The sequence below is a fragment of the Heliconius melpomene genome, chromosome 3 (genome assembly GCF_056956725.1).
Source record: "Heliconius melpomene rosina isolate 202511_hmr_F chromosome 3, ASM5695672v1, whole genome shotgun sequence".
Taxonomy (NCBI): domain Eukaryota; kingdom Metazoa; phylum Arthropoda; class Insecta; order Lepidoptera; family Nymphalidae; genus Heliconius; species Heliconius melpomene.
In genome coordinates this window covers 8,297,017-8,314,095 of record NC_140391.1, presented here as the reverse complement: position 1 = coordinate 8,314,095, position 17,079 = coordinate 8,297,017, and positions in this window count along the sequence as shown.

The following is a 17,079-nucleotide window of genomic DNA, read 5'->3' as shown; positions in this document are numbered from 1 at the left end:
ATTATAGAAGCACACATTTTTAGCAGACTTTTGGCATAATTTAACCAACTTTCATATGTTTTCAGTCTAGCTTTTATTTTGTGGGGTAGGCAGAGAGAGCTTTCTTTCCAAATTTGAAATATTGCGGGTTGAGTGATAATACTTAACGCCTAGTGTATTACCGAGTAGGGAATGAACAGTAATTCTGAAATATAAACATACAATTTTTTAGGCTTTTATTCATCAGTTTAATCATTTTGAAATAACCCAATAAAAAATTAAACAAGACTAATTTAAAAATATTCGAATATTTTACAAAATTATGTCTTCAGCGAGTCGTTAAAATTTTATGACACTCCCAAGAGATGATTTAAAACGCGCGGAGCGCGTAGCCAAGTGTTTTTACAAACAAAACTGGCGAGCAGCACCGTGTGTTATTTTACACGAACCATTTGAAGCCACTTTTTACCTATTCGTAACTCAAAAACTATTCCATCTAAAGCTGTCATATTTGGCTCAAATATTTAGACCCCCTACCAGTATACGTGCATTAAATTTCATAAACACAGCTCAAACAGTTATTTAGATAATGACGTCCAAAAATCGTAAATTTTTAGGGGGGTGACTGACCTATAGACCTTAATGTTAACCAAGTTCCAGATGACCTAGAATGGTGAAATTTAGCATCCGGTTAAGTAATTGGGTGTATATCAAGGGAAAAATCCGAAACTAGTATTTTTTTAATATTTTTCAATAAATAGATTCAATTAGGAACATTTACTTATAGTGCCTGTAAAGAAATCATAGCAATCAAAGTTCATGATAATTGATTTTTAGGCTTAGCGCCTGACAAAAAAATAAGAGCAATGCATTATTTATATATATGTTGCTTTAATTTATGTCACGCGTTAGTAAATATTTTATTTGTTATGGAGACTAACTTCACTATTACTTACGTAAGCCATCTAAAACAACACGATGCTTTCAAGTATATTTTATAATATAAGATAAGATATGTCTCCATTTGTAGCTGAAGATGCCTCTAATTTATGTCCTGACAAAGCCTGCCATCATGTGGACTTCAAGGGCTTCACGTACAAATATAAAAATATAATAAATGGATTAATTATGTACGGTGGCAGCGTAGGTTCCAAAAAAACCGATTTTACTTAAAAATATTTTATTAAAATTAACTTATTATTACAAAAGGTGAGACTTGCTCAAAGTCGGAGACAAGAATGATTTTATATTCTACATTTAATTCTAATTTTAATTATAACAGCAGGTGTGGGGATTCGAATAACAATTCCAAGATTTAAGAGAATTGTGCAATGTATTAATTGGAAATTAAATTATGGGTAACGTTGTGGGACATATTCTGGGTGGTCCTAGGTCAGCAATTCCTGGGTTGTGTGCTAACGTAACACCTCCCTCCTGAAGAACAGCACCTATTCGGTGTCCTTGGATCTCGAATAGTGCTGGAGAATGTGCTCTAGTTGATCTCGAGCGCTGGCCTCTTCCTTTGAAGAATTCCCATCACTCGATGGCTTCGGCTTTTCATTTTTCTTAATTTTCATAAAATAATTTCATAAAATGGGACTGTGGTATGATAAAGACTATTAGATTCAGTAGATATCTTCGAAATAGGTTGCTGTGCGGAAAATTTCTTAGTTGCCTCGAAAATTTCAGTTTTTTAGTGTTATTTCAGAATTTCCTTGTAGGTTTTAGTTAACAATAAGATCATATAGGTATGATTCACCGATCTTCGGGCATTCAGCCTCTATGTAGGTACATAAAATCTTTTTCGTGAATTGCTAGGAAGGGGTGAGAGGAATAAAGGATGTGGCGATTTATTTTAGGTACAGAGTACAAACGATTCAGGAAAATTCTTAAGGACAACAATTGGAAACTTGAAAACTAAAATAATATCTTAAGCATTATAATAATAACCTTACCTTTATTACGTCAAGAAACTAAAACTAAAACTAATATCTAAAAGTTAATTCTCTTATATAATGTATTTAATTTGCTTAACGTATCTTGATACATATTAAAAGTGAAAATAGATTGATAATTACTTTTAGCACGAATATTGCCTTCTAAAATTAAAAATATTTGAGTTATATGTGTAAAAGTTATAAAATTTGGTTTTTAATATTCGTTAAATTATTCATTAATTTTTCTAGTAAGTTAATGGCTCTATCATACTTTATGGCGTCCATGTAGTCGAGATTTCCCGAAATACTTTTCATAATCTATTACATAATCTATCAATGAGTCCTCTCTTAACACGATTAAACTCAAAAGTTGTCAGCTGCATTGCATTTGGAAAAGGGAAAGCTTTAAAATCTAAACTAGCCTAAATAACAAAATTCAGGGTTCATTATCCAAATTACTAAAATTAATTTCCTCCGCTAGGGTCAAGGTCATTAACAGGGTCGTCAGTCTGTAACAATCGAGCACTATTAGGTACTCTTTTCAGCCTCGTTTTTGCAATAGGTAATCGTTTTTTCTTTGTATAAATGTGTATTGGTAAATCAGCTAAAACATTATCGTGAGTAAAACGAGAGGCTAGTTTTTGTCGAGATGATTTAGGGTTTCGTATGAATATCTGTTGGTCGGGTAAGTAAATAGTCTCGGGTTCCCTATTTTTATTTAAATTTTCAATAATTTGGGTTCGTTGGTGTAAAGAAGATTCGTTAATAATGTCATAAACCTTTTTCATTCGGTCACGATGATCGCTTATATATAATTGTAATAATTGTTCTGTCAGGTCAATGTCTACGGGATCACGGGGGTCGAAATGTCCAGTTATTATATCTAAAGGTCGACATTTTGTGAAACTATGAATAGAACTATTGTAAGCTAAGAGAGCATAAGGCATGAGATTAATAACTGATTCTCCATTTTGGTTTAATTTTAATATCCTTAAATGTTCTAATAATGTGGAATGGAGCCGTTCTACTATTCCGTTTTCATTAGGCGAACAAGGTAATATCTTATGGTGAATAATTTTATGTAGTCTAAGGAACTCTAAAAATAATTGGTTTGAAAATTCGGGACCTCTATCGGTTGCGACCGTCAAGGGCACACCGTGATGAGTGAAAAACATTAATAACCCTTGTACGACACTAATCGCAGTAGCATCCCTTAAATGATAAGCTTGTGCGTATTTTGAAAATGCGTCAATTATTGTTAAATATTTTTGATTTTCCACACTAAATAAATCTAAATGAACTATGGTGAAAGGTTTAGTTGGGGGAGGAACAATTTGAAATTTTTGCTTAATAGGATTACGGTCATACTTCGCTTGCCCACAGATAGAACATTCATTAATATATTTCGTAACCTGTTCCTTTAATTTTGGCCAAAAATATCGTTTCGATAACGAGAGATAACTTTCATTTATTCCGCGATGGTTCGTTTTACCTTCATGATAGTTTTTAATTATTTCTTGTTGTTTTAAATAATCTTTTACATTTTCTAAATTATTTTTACAAAGGAGAAGGTTCATTGAAGAATTTTTAAAGTTATTTTGAATTATTGGGATTATTTTATACATACCTAATGGGGGATTAATTAAAATACCAGTATTTACCTTGGGATTTATATATTCTTTTACCGCATTTACTACATCATTTTCTAGATTCGAACTTGAAATTGAAATAGTAGTTTTTATATAATTTTCAAATATTTTCGATACCACAGGTCTACTTTTAATATCGCCAACTATGTTAAAAATAATCTGCCTATGAAATTTATTTAAGGGGTCGTCAGTTATGGGAATTTCTAAAATGGGGTTTTCTGAGTCTGTATGTACGGTTGCTGTATTTGAATTCGAAGGGGATTTTTCTGAGCAATTTACTGCAATTGAATTTGCTTCTTCGTTATGAATCTCTATAAGGGATAAAGCATCGGCATTGCAATTATATTTACCCTGTTTATATATTACAGAAAAATCATATTCACTTAATTTTAACCTCCATCGAGTCAGTCGGGAATTGGGTTCTTTAATATTCATAATCCACTGAAGGGGTCTATGGTCAGTCATAATTTTAAATTTTCTTCCAAATAAATAGGGGCGGAAATACTTCGTAGCCCAAACTATCGCTAATAATTCCTTCTCAATTGTGCTATAATTAATTTCGCTCGTATTTAAAGTTCTAGATGCATATGCAATGGGTTTATCTGAACCAATAGGTCCTTGCGAAAGTACAGCGCCTATAGCTAAATTCGAAGCGTCCGTAGTCAGTATAAAGTCCTTAGAAAAGTCGGGGTATTGCAGGATAGGATCGTTAATCAATAATTTTTTACATTTTTCGAAACAATCTGTATAATCTTGATTTAAAATAATTTTTGAACCTTTTTTTAAGCATTGAGTGAGTGGTTTTATAATCTTTGCAAAGTTAGGAATAAATTTTCTATAATAACCTACGAGTCCTAAAAATCGTTTTATCTCGGTACTCGTTTTCGGAATGGGATAATTTTGAATAGCAGATATCTTGTCGGGATTTGGTTTTATTCCGTCGCATGTAATAATATGACCTAAATATGCTGTTTCTTTTTTTAAAAATTCCGACTTACTCATTTGTATTCTAAAATTTGACTCGCGTAATCTATCAAAGACTTTTCCTAAATTTTCTATGTGTTCTTGAAGTGAAGTGCTAAAAACTATTATATCATCTAAATATACTAAGCATATTTTATTTTGTAAACCACGTAAGACATTATCCATGACCCTTTGAAAGGTCGAGGGTGCGTTTTTTAAGCCCATGGGCATTCTTAAAAACTCGAAATGCCCATGCTCCACATTAAAAGCGGTTTTAGAAATGTCGGCGGGGTTCATCTCAATTTGGTGGAACCCGCTAGCAAGGTCTAATGTACTAAAATATTGACAATTACCTAATTTATCCAAAATATCCGATATATTCGGTATAGGATACTTATCGTCAATCGTTTTTTCATTAACTTTACGAAAATCTATGACAATGCGCCACTTAGTTTTTCCTGAAGCGTCGCTTTTCTTTGGAACGATCCATATGGGAGAGCTCCAAGCTGAGTCTGAGGGTCTAATAATTCCTTGATCTAACATGCTCTGAATTTGTTCCCTGACTTCCTGTCTATGTATAAAAGGATACCTATAGCTTTTAGTATATACGGGTATTTCATCTGTCGTTTTAATCGAATGCTTAATTGTATTGCTAAACGTTAAGGTTTCGCCTTCTAAATAAAATATATCCGAATAACGACCACAAAGCGTTTCTAAATTAATTCTTTTAGTATATACGGGTATTTCATCTGTCGTTTTAATCGAATGCTTAATTGTATTGCTAAACGTTAAGGTTTCGCCTTCTAAATAAAATATATCCGAATAACGACCACAAAGCGTTTCTAAATTAATTCTTTCTTCCTCGTTTAAATGGCTAGTCCGTAAACGGGAGAGAACATCCTTTTCGCGTTCTATCATTCGCTCGGTATACTTATATTCAATATGATTCAATTCCGCCTGGATAGGTTTGTCGATAGAAAAAATTATGTCGTTGCGTGTGGGGTTATAAATTTCTAAAATAGCTCTGTTATTTTTCGCGCAAGTTAAACATTCTTTTATAATACAACTAGAGATTACTTGTTCTGGGATAAAAATTTCACCTTCACGAATATTAATTGGTAATTTTACTAATTTCGAGGTACCTGCCGGTATAATATTTTCGTACAAATTTAAATTACACGAATTATAAATTTGAATAGGGTTGCACGCGTTTGAAGTAACAAATAATTTTCTTTTATAATCGATAGTCGCTTCCCATTTATCTAATAAATCCGTACCGATTAAACCGTCAAAATAATTATGGAACTTATATATAAAAAATGTAATGCTATCTTTACTATTAAATTCAGGAAAACTGGGTATTGTTACGGAATACTTATGTCTACTTACAGCGTGTACGTTACTTACTTCGAAAGGATCATATTTTAAAGAAAATTTATTAAAATATTTTTCTACTGCATCTGGACTTATAAAAGATTGATTCGCGCCGGTATCGATAAGCAATTTTAGAGGGGGATTTTTAATCTGAATATAGGGAAGTTGACGTTGAGTTTGGAGATTAAGTTCTATTTTGGTTTGTCTAAAATTTTGAGTTTCTGAAAATCCTCTTCTTTATTAAGGGTTGATGACGAAGGTTCCTCTACAATTTGTTCGCAATTTTGAGATAATTCTTGGGGTGGTTCGCTACTATAATATGGATTTGCGTAATAATAATAGTCGTAATTATAATATTCATTATCGTCATAATAATCATAATAGTCATAGTACTGGTCATAAAGGTCACTGTCGTGGAAATTCATTTCCCTTGTTTTAAAATAATTAGACGGTGGTGGGTTTCCGTGCTTACTCCAATCATGTCCTGGAATATGTCTAGTAGGTGGTAAATTTCTAGGTACAAAAGTACTAACACCGCTCATAGGACGAGGTGCCTGAGAGGTCGAGTTAAATTGTGGGGGTGCATTACGTGGGTTAATTCTAAATGCATTATGGGGATTATAATTTGGGGGTTGTGCTCTAAATATTTGTTGAGTACGTGTTGGGCCTAAGTGTTGTCTATGTAATGTCTGTTGTGGGTTAGTTATAAAATTATTACGAAGTGGATAATTAGCTTGAAAATGTGGCTTAAACTGTGGAATGTGGTTATTAAAATTATTTACCTTAAAAGACTGAGAAGAAAAGTTCTGGGGGTGCTTTGTCCTGTCGGGTTCATTTCGAGCCTGTAAATACATAGTATTTAATTCGTCTTGAACGAATTCTAACGCTTTTTCTATGGTTTCCGGCCTCATACATCGTATGCGTGAGCCTAAGGGGTCCTTTAAACCTCTTAAAAACGCTTGCAAAGTTAATTTCTGATATAAAATTCTTTTAGCTTCTATTGTAGTTCCAATTTCCTCATGCAATGTAATATATGTCATTATTGTACTAAATAAATTTTGGCAACGTTCATAAAATTCCTGAGGGGTATTAGATCCCTGTGTTAAAAGAGAGAGATCATTGTACAACGCAGTTTCATCGCGTTGATCTGAAAAATTATTAATTAGCGACTTACGAATGCCACTCCAGTCTGATGGAATACCACTTGTATTTATTAAGCGTGCCGCTGAGCCTGTTACTTTATTTAAAATACCATTTGCAAGAGCAATACTAACTAAATTATTATCGGGATTATTACTTATAAATTCCTGTACCAATTGATCGCATAAACTAATAAATCTAGGTAAAACATTTGAATTTCCGTCAAATTCGGGCACTAGGCGTAAAGCCTTAAAAATGTTTAATATGAATGTCTAATTCCGACATTTTAATTTAATTATATTCTATTTAATAAAAAAATTAATTACGTTATAATAATAATTGCTAAACCTATATATCTTAGATTACCGAAAAAGGAAATTTAAGAACCGCGTTTTTATTCGTAATAAACCAAAATTAATATTAAAAAAATTTCCAATTGCCACAAAAGGGAAACGGAAAAAAGGAAACTTAAAAATACGGGTAAGCAATCACTAGAAAGATTCTAATGTACTTACTGGGTTAAATCTGGTTTCTCTGGTGCATCAATGTCTGGATACTCCTGCGCCGCCTCGTAGATTCTGGATACTCGTGCTGGTGCTTGAGAGCCACCCGGGTGGTCCGCGGAGACGTTAAATTCGATATTCCCGAATTTTAAGTTACGTTGCTCGCGACCCGGCCCGCGAGTATCCTACCGACTGCGCCAATTATGTACGGTGGCAGCGTAGGTTCCAAAAAAACCGATTTTACTTAAAAATATTTTATTAAAATTAACTTATTATTACAAAAGGTGAGACTTGCTCAAAGTCGGAGACAAGAATGATTTTATATTCTACATTTAATTCTAATTTTAATTATAACAGCAGGTGTGGGGATTCGAATAACAATTCCAAGATTTAAGAGAATTGTGCAATGTATTAATTGGAAATTAAATTATGGGTAACGTTGTGGGACATATTCTGGGTGGTCCTAGGTCAGCAATTCCTGGGTTGTGTGCTAACGTAACAGATTAACATCCTTCATTATTATTTATTATAATTTAAACATATGTTTTAGTACTTATTATACTAAGAGTATTTGCATAGTCGATTAACGTATTTGATATTAAATTATTATTACAATATTTAAGTACTAAGTCCTATATAAGATCCTATAAGGGTTCTGTTTTATTGCTTTCGAGGTACAGAACCCTAAAACAGAAAAAATACACTAAAAAATAAATATAAAAAAAATAATTATATTGATAGAAATATATATAAAATTTAAGAATAATATACTATCTGTAAGGTCAGTCGTGGCACAGGGGCACAAAGTGTGACTGTTAAACCGACTGGTAGTGAGTTCGATTCCCACTCGAGGAAATGAAATATTAATTTAAACTTATATTTCCATTTCTTCGCTCTGGTGTCGAGGCAAGGCGCGGTGGAGAGTTCCGTGACTCAACACGCAATGCCTCCAGAATTCGATGGAAAGTGGGGTTACTGAGTGTATTAACACTAGGTTTCCTCTGTCTACTCTGCTGTGTGCGGGATATAGCGTGAAGCTGATTTTATTTTTAATTTGATATATTGTCAGCCTACCAGCTATCTTAACAGAAGTAATTGTAAAGTAATTATTAGCAGTAAAAATTTAAGTAATTGTTAATAAAAAAATAAGAGAAAAAAAGAGAAAATTAAAAATTACTTAAACAAAATAATAAAAAATAAATAAATCCGCTTTACGATGTATCCCACACATAGCGGGGTAGACAGTGGGAACCTAGTGTTAAGACACTCAGTTCCCCTCTTTCCATCGAACTCTGGAGGCATTGCGTATTGAGTTATTCCAACAAAATAATGAAATTAGAAAAAAATAATAATAAATATATCAGATTTCTAAACGCAGCATACATTCATTATTTTCTAATCTGACAACTGTCATTTAATCAACAAAATAAAAACTATAGTCGAGATTCATAGATAAATATAATCTATTTTCATATATAATTAAATATCGTCTTAAGAGTAATAAAACATAATATTATTGACCATAATAAAAAAGTAAATACCTAATTATATTAGATATATTTTATTGTACGAAGGCGCTCATATTTTAATGGTTTTTTTGGCCTGGGTTTCATGATTTTTCTGGTTTTAGGAACACTTGTGAAAACGGCAGAGAACGAAGTCGACCTTGGGATCATATCAATTCAGATTTGTACCGTCAGCACTTAATAAACTTATTGTTTATATTTTTTCCAAGACATGTTGAACAATGAGTCGTTCAATAGAATTGCTTGTGGTTGAAACAAGAACCTTACACCGAATTGTTCCAATGCCTCCCGATGGGAGCGGTCTCTTCCATGCTATTGCATATTCTTCGTTTGAGCGTATTGATATACAACAAACTAATAAATTGCGCGAGACTATGGTAGAGTACGTATGTCGTAACTGGAATGATTTAAGTATCTACACTAGCGCTCGAAACGGGAATCTTTACTCTTCTAAAGAAGACATGCTTTGCTTAACTACGTACGGAGCTACTTCCGAAATAAAGGCTGCAGTAGATTTGTACAGTACTAGCGGACGCGCGCAGCTTCGCTTGCTTATTGCTTAGGGGTGAATTCTTATAAACTTTGAAACACGTGTTCAATAAAATATTTTTAAAAGTCTCAATTTCAAATTTTATAAAAATCAGTGGCGATTTAAAGATTTTTCTATATAAACTTTCAACCCCTTATTTACACCCCTAGGGGATGAATTAAAATAAACCACGAAACTTATGTTCAATTAAATATTTTAAGAGTCTAAATATCAAATTTTATAAAAATCGGTGGCGATTTAAGAATTTTTCCATACAAACTTTCAACCCCTTATTTGCACCCTTAGGGGGTGAATTCTAGAAAACCATGAAACATATGTTTAATTATATACGTTTAAGAGTCTGAATTTCAAATTTTATAAAAATTGGTGACGATTTCAAAAAAACCTATACAAACTTTCAACCCCTTATTTGCACCCTTAGGGGGAGAATTCTAGAAAATGATGAAACACGTGTTCAATTAAATACTTTTAAAAATCTAAATTTCAAATTTTAGAAAAATCAGTGCCAATTTAAAAATTTTTCCATACAAACTTTGAACCCCTATTTCACCCCTTTAGAGTTGAAATTTTTCAAAATCCCTTCTTAATGGATGTCCAGATTACGAAAGTAAACTTTTGTCCAAATTTAACGTTTCTACGCACAGCGGTTACGGCTGTGCGTGCGTCTTACCTCAGTCAGTGAGGACAAGTCCTTTTATATATATAGATAGATAGATTAAGATAGAAGTGTATTATCACAATGGTGTCCTACTTGGTTTATTCGGCGAACAGAAATGTCCTATGAGTTTTTTATTGAGCAACTATTGAGTTTCTTGCCGTAATAGCTTCCTATAGGAAAAGTACTTGTAATGGCCAAATTGAATAAAGAATATTTTGATTTTGATTACATTAAAAACCTTTCTACTTATGATTTCTGTACAAAAAGTAATGATATCCCGTCAAAAACATAAATGTAAAATGAAAGCCAAGTTCAGTAATAAAACATATGCTTTCAGCGATAAAAGAAGTGAGATGTAAATGTATGCCAAGTTCAATGGTCAGTCCTGAAATTTATTTTTAACAATATAAAATATTTTATAACAACTGTAAATGCCCATTCTTCTTACAACTTGGAGACTTTATTTATGTCTAATATCTGATTTGGCTAGTTTTCAAATTAATTTACATCGATATAAATGAATGTATTCAAATTGTATTCTACTCAGATTCTATTGTAAATTCATAAGAAAACTAGCCAAATCAGATATTAGACATAAATAAAGTCTCCAAGTTGTAAGAAGAATGGGCATTTACAGTTGTTATAAAATATTTTATATTCTTAAAAATAAATTTCAGGACTGACCATTGAACTTGGCATACATTTACATCTCACTTCTTTTATCGCTGAAAGCATATGTTTTATTACTGAACTTGGCTTTCATTTTACATTTATGTTTTTGACGGGATTCAAAATGACTTGTTCACTATTTATTTCGGTTGTTTTCGTCGAATTGCCCTTGTCGTTTTAATTCATACTTTTCCCAATAAATGGTAGTCATAAATCAAATAAACTATGCGCTAATTCTAAACAACAGACATTTTTCACGAGTTTCCGAAATACGAACTATTGTTTTTACAAATGTTTTTGATATCGTTTTTTAATAAATATCCTAGAGGCGCAGGCTCAGGGTCATAAGCGTGCGACTGTAAATACGATAGTTTGGAGGAAGGAAAGACTAACATTTTTGTTAAATATATGTAGGTATATTCAATTATGAAACGTTTACAATTAAATTATAGCCTATTTTAATATAGAGCTTAAAATATTAGATTTGGGTAATTAATTCATGGACATGATCTACAATTTCATAATGATTACTAATTTAAAAGGAAATCACAGAGAAAAGTCTATCGTTTCACAGCGGTACATTGTCTGGCTATGAACGCGACGGTTATAGGTTCACTCAGAATTGCTACTTATTTTTATTTTCTCTCTCTCTGTACAAGACAAAGTTGAGTACCGAAGCGGGAAGTCCACATCCCTCTCCATATTGGACAAGGGTGTACAGAGTGAACAGAGTGCCCAAACACTGAGTTCCCTCTGCCTACTCTGCTGTATGCGGGATACACCGTGAAAAAAATATTTGACTTTAAATTTAAGATATTAGAAGGCAGTTGAATTCTATTTTTACAATATATTTGATAAAAATTATAGTACCAAATCAACTCAAAGCTAGTCAGACAAGCTAATTAGTATATGCAACAGCCTGTGTTCTTGGATACTTGGTCTCGTATCATAATTTCTATACACAATTTAACTGATAATCATTTCCAGTAATAGTAGTGTTTAAAAGTAGTATTTATCATATTAGTAACTCTACAATACTGCTTAATTTCGACTCAATTGCCTTTACATTTTCGGTATATAAAAACAGTTGTTTTAAACGATATCGTCCTTATTCATCAAATAGTATGAGAATTTAGTTGTATAGAACCGACACGACTCCAAAGAAAATGTTCATGAAAAATTTAACAACTTAACAAAGCGAAATGTATCTCAAAAATAAAAGTTTAAAGGGAGAACCGACGTTATATTTATGAAGTGTTCTTTTACACGAACTCTACTTGAGAATTGCACAAAAATCTCAAAGAAAAGAAATGCTTAATTTTTTTATAAAACGACTTGATTCACTTAAGTTTCCTGTAATGAGGTCAGATGGTTCTTTGAAGATGAGCTTTAAATATAATTGCCTAAAGAAGAATTATGCCTTAATGCTCAGGGGACCGCTTAGGGCGTAGGGCAGTGAGGTTACGCCCTCGTCACTCACTTGTCCGTGCCAGCCTCGCATTACCATTTAAATTGATGTTTTATTTTAAGCCTTTTCTAAATTATCAAAACCTATATACAAACTTACCATCTAATTACTTTTAGAATTTGTATCTGATAATTATCTAACTCTACATTGTAAATGCTCTCGTGAGTTTTAGGTTCTTTCACACATGCACTGCTTCAAGAGATTTCGATATGCAGGACGAAATTTCGCCAAGGAAGGAAGAAATGCCGATATGATAATAACTTATTTATAGCATTCGTGATGAACACTAACATTTTATGCGTGACTAACACTGTCTACTAAATACTCATTCTGGTCTACTTCTTCTTTTTTCTCAGCTTATGATTATTTCCCGCATACAGCAAGTGGGCACAAAAAAGAGACGAAGAACGAGAATTTGAGTTATATTTTTTTTTGCAAGGCAAAGATGCTGTGCAAATTTACCATAAGTCTTAGTTATATAGTGTTTTTTTTCATCTTCACGATGTATCCCGCAGATAGCAAGATCTGTATGTATGTAGAACCTAGTGTTAAGACATTTCGATATCTACGTTCCGAATTCTGGAGGCATAGTTTCATCGAGTGGGAATCGAACTCACAGGCTTGTGCTTCCATGTCATGAAGCCTCAAATGGGCCTGTGAATGGGCCATGGGCCAATGAAGCCTCACATTTATTTGCATCATTTAAAATATCGGCTTTTCTACCAATTTACTTTTAACTGACCATCCTATACAAATCCACAACCTCTTGAATATACCAAGAATTTCTATAACAAAATACCGTACTTAAATACTTATTCACATAAAATTATTTAAGACCAACAAAAGTCTGAGCTTAGCACGTCGCTGCAATACTTACAGAATAATCCTTCGCATTTCATTTAATTAATTTTACGGGTCCTCGGGCAGAAGATGTTTCGTTACATTCGTAGAGTGAGACGAGCTCGTCCGGGAGAGATTAATATGAGTACTATTATATAATAAAATACCTGTACTGAAGAAAAATGCTGTTATCCTTTTACATTTGAATAAGAGTTATGTAGTTTTTTTTTATTAAATGTCAAGAATATTTTTTTAATTATTTTTTTTTACTGTACTTATTTTGAAAGTTGTGTTTAATTTAATACGAATATAATTTGGACGAGTTTGGTTTCATGGTATGTAGGTTCTTGTCTCGCTACGTTTAATTTTAAATTTTTCTTAATGTGTATATGTAACTTTTAAAGCGTTGAAATCTGTAAATGTGTTTTTGCTGTTTAGATTTCTTTCGCCTTCTCGCTGTCTTCCGGAAATAGTATGGTAGGCAGAGGAATCCTGGGAACTTAATGTTAACACATTCTGTTCCCTATTAAGACACTTCCTTTTCCCAATTTCTGCCGATTTCTGAATGACCGAACTCAACGTTTTTCATAAATATAGACGGGAAGTTTCCCTTTAAGTTTTTTTTTACTATTACGCGGAGAATTTCATACATAATTCACCAAAAAGGTTGCATAAATCTTTTCCTTTCGTTGACTTAGAAGCTAAGTTGGTAACGTATATTTGATAATAATTTAATTCATAATTGCTTGATATCCTCGTGATCTTGAAACAAATGGTCTTGACAGACGGACAACTAAGCGATCCTATAAGAGTTTCGTCTTTTCTTTTTTGTATTTCTAAAAATCATAATTGTCATTTAAAGAATTTTTTATCATAACAGCGAGAAAAAAGAGGGTTAGCTAGTGAAGTAGCCAGAACTGAAGCCCCAATTCCAGTTTCAATTTTCAATTTTAATATTTTCATATATATTTATAATGAAAATAATTTACCATTAGAATTTTTCCCAATATCCATTATGTACCCTATTATTGGGAACAAATTAAATTTCAAGTTGTTCAGACTGAAATTGGATAAATACTCACGCCATACGAGAGAGATAAATTGAAAAATGGCCCGCGCGCCGTACTGTTAGAGGAGGACAATCAAATTCGCGAGAAGCCTTTGTGCCCGATATGAAATAGGAAGCAAAAAAAAAACGAGCGCACGGGCTTGTATTGTTAAAGTGCAAAAATCTAACCACATGCCCGAAAGGTAATGCAATTTTTATATTGTTTTTTTTTATCTACTGACGATATTTTTAAACAATAATTTGAATAAGTTATTCTATTAAATTTTGTTTGTATTCATTGACACAAGCTCTCTTTGGTCAAGCAAAACCCGATATTAAGGTCCGTATTTCAAAAGCGCTCTCAAGTCCGAAATCTCTTTTGAGATACTGTTTGTTATTCATAGATATATAATTTATAAGGAATTGAAAATATTGAATATATAATATTTATACCATTACTTTAATTTTATTTTAAGTATATAACATAAAAATAGAATAGGCTTAAAATATAATGAGGCCAATCGTGGCGCAGTAGATTTTGGGTTCGATTCCCACTCGAAGAAATTGAACATTTTCATTATTTCGCTCTGGTGTCGAAGCAAAGCACAGCGTCGAGTTCCACCACTCACCACGCAATGCCTCCAGAATTTGGCGGAAAATGGAAAACGGAAACGAGAAACATGTCTTAACACTAGATTCCATCCACCTATCCTCTTGTATGCAAGATACAATTAGAAGCTGAAAAAAAAGATGATGCAAACATAATTATAATTTCATTATAATAATATTCAGCTTGTACTGCACTGCATTCTATGCGAGAGCTGTTTCCGAGTAAGTTACGTAAACAAAAGCATAACCGGGGGACTAGGAAAAAATAATATATCTGATATTAAAAACACTGCGGGCTAGTCTACCTTGAGAGCATATTATTTTCAAGCTAGATTTTATATTTTCAGGAAACATTTACTAAATCTGTGTGTGGAATGACAATGGTGGTTATTTTTATACCTCGTGGTAGGGTTTCTTTATGGTATTTGCAATGTTTCATTTTATTTTTCATATTATTATATGTATGTACATATATAACTTTATATAGTAAAACTTGGTAGAACAACTAGCATCTTAATATTTTTTCTTAGTATCTAAGGTTACTAAGTTTTTCAAATGTTTATTGCTATTTATATTGAAAGATGTGTATTTATTTTGAAAAAGTTTCATAGTCCGGCTGGTGCTCTTACTGTAACGTGACGGTTATGAGTTCAATTTTAACTTGGAAAAATTAATTAATTACATTTTCTCGCTCTGATACCAAGATCAAACACGGTGAAGAGTTCTGCTACTCAACACGTGGTGTTCATTAAGTAATCAACTACTATATGTAAATTTAGTATTTATATACATTCTAGTATTCAGTATTTATGTGCTTGTAATTTTTTATAGCTTGTAAGTCTCTAACAATAGACAACGTCATTTCTAATATTATTGTCAAGAATATATTATTCTAATTAATTATTGTTAACGCAAGAAGATATTAAATCTACTTTAAAATTAAAATATGTATGTCAATTACCTATAAAATACACCTACAACTAACTACTACATTAAATATATGCTTTTTAAATAAAAAAATCTCTATTTATTTGTTTTTTACTAAAATTTCTAAACATATTAAAGTATTTGTTGGACACAAAGTGTATAATTATCCATTTTGCACCACTTCCTCTAGTTTCGTTGATTTAATTAAATGAAATGCTAAGGATTTGCAGTGACATAGTAAATTCAAGCGCCTGCGAGAACGCTACGGTAGCTCGTGTGTACCTGTTTAGCATTCTACGACTAGAGGACGAATTTACTTATTTTAGCTCACTAAAGACGTCTCTCAGGAGAAATTCAAGATTTGAAGCATAATAAAACACATTTAGCAAAAGCTAGACAAACGGGAAATATATAAAATTCATGTTTTAAGCTACGTAAGCTAAGTACACGTAGCCGGTACAGAAGTGAATTATAATTTCTTTTACGTTTTAGTACTAAAAAGTGTTTTGCGAGTGAACAGAGAAACGATTATTAAATTTATTTCTAAAAGTGTTATTTATTCGAGGATAAGAAAAATATTTAGAAACGTATAAAAATCCTGCTCGAAGCTCAAATACTTTTAATAAACATAATCTTCAAAGATTAATGTCATATATACTTTAATCTAATTTTTAGACACAAATAGAATATTTATTATTTTCTTTTCTTCACTCTGTTGTCGCGATAAAGCGCGACGTTGGGTTCCGTTCCGTTCAGAGTAAAACTGAGTGAGTAAACTTCAGTAGAAAATTAAAGCTAAATACGTATTTCCTAATGCAGGATCAGAAATTTGCTTATATGAAACAGTAAACTACTGTACATAATCCCGAATATTCTGTCACAATACATATAACCAAAACAATTCTCGTTTCAGCGACACATTTGATAAAACAATAAAGGTAGATTTCATGGAAATGGCGTTGAAACAGTCCATTGTACGGACACTACCAAAATATAGCATCGGCAAAACTACAACCATTTTCTGTTTGCTAATATTAACAAATATATGTAGGTAATATTTACGTATTTTGGCAAATTATTAACTTACATACATAGAATTAAATAGAATAAAGCCTTCGTTTTTTGTTATGGAAAAAGACAAGGCAAACGAGCGTACAGGTGACCTAATGGGAAGTGATCACCATCGCCCACGACCCCGTGTAACACCAGAGGAGCTACAGGTGCTTGCCGGCCTTTAAG